This window comes from Blennius ocellaris (assembly GCF_963422515.1).
Source record: "Blennius ocellaris genome assembly, chromosome: 16".
NCBI classification, from domain to species: Eukaryota; Metazoa; Chordata; class Actinopteri; order Blenniiformes; family Blenniidae; genus Blennius; species Blennius ocellaris.
The window spans coordinates 544,802-545,817 of NC_137665.1; positions in this window are offsets into that span (position 1 = coordinate 544,802).

Below are 1,016 nucleotides of genomic sequence, written 5' to 3' on the forward strand. Positions count from 1 at the left end.
CAGATTATAGAGCATCTTCCTCCCACTGACTGATGTACGAGAACTCCAGACGTCCAGGAAACAGTTTTCAAAACTGCCTCTCTGAGTTGATTCATTGTGTTTCTGTATAAACGAGTTCATATTTAAATGAGACACTAAAGTCAACGACCCTCAGAAACGAGGGGGTTTGTGGTTCTGCAGCAGAACCTTGAGGAACAGGAGCAGCTCTGCAGGCCTTCAGCTGGCGGTTCTGCTGGAGGCCCCCCGAGTCAGGGAACACTGCCTATATAAACAACAACAACAACAACGAGGTTGTGTAATTGGACGCTGCTTCGCTCTGAGACACTGAATGTTCCGTGATGATTTACCATCAAATCCTCCTTCTGCTCTGAACCAGGCAGAGGAACATGATCGTCTCTGGATAAAGAATGATCAATGTGCACTGCGGCTTATCAGCAGTCCCCAGAGCCCACGCCTCACTCTGGCCCAGAAACCACTGTGGGGCTGGAGGGGTGGGGGGGTGGGGGGGGGTCTAATCTGCAGGGATCGCTGGCTGGATGTTCGTTTTTGGACGCAGCCGAGCGAGGAGAGCTCACATCTGCCTGCAGAACCTGACGGCTGCTGGGCGGCGGCGGCGGGGCGGCGGTGTGAAGGTGGAGACGCCGTGACGACGGAGCCGTGTGGCGTCGCTGTGCTCGCCGGGGCGACGGAGCAGAGTGGGCGGGTGGAGGCGAATGATGTGCAGCGTTGAAAGGAGGCCGTCTCTCTGGGTCCTGGCGTGACGGCGTCACTTACCCTCCACACGGGCCTGGTCCTGCAGGTTGAGCCTCCACACGGGCCTGGTCCTGCAGGTTTACCCTCCACACGGGCCTGGTCCTGCAGGTTGAGCCTCCACACGGGCCTGGTCCTGCAGGTTGAGCCTCCACACGGGCCTGGTCCTGCAGGTTGAGCCTCCACACGGGCCTGGTCCTGCAGGTTGAGCCTCCACACGGGCCTGGTCCTGCTGGTTTACCCTCCACACGGGCCTGGTCCTGCAG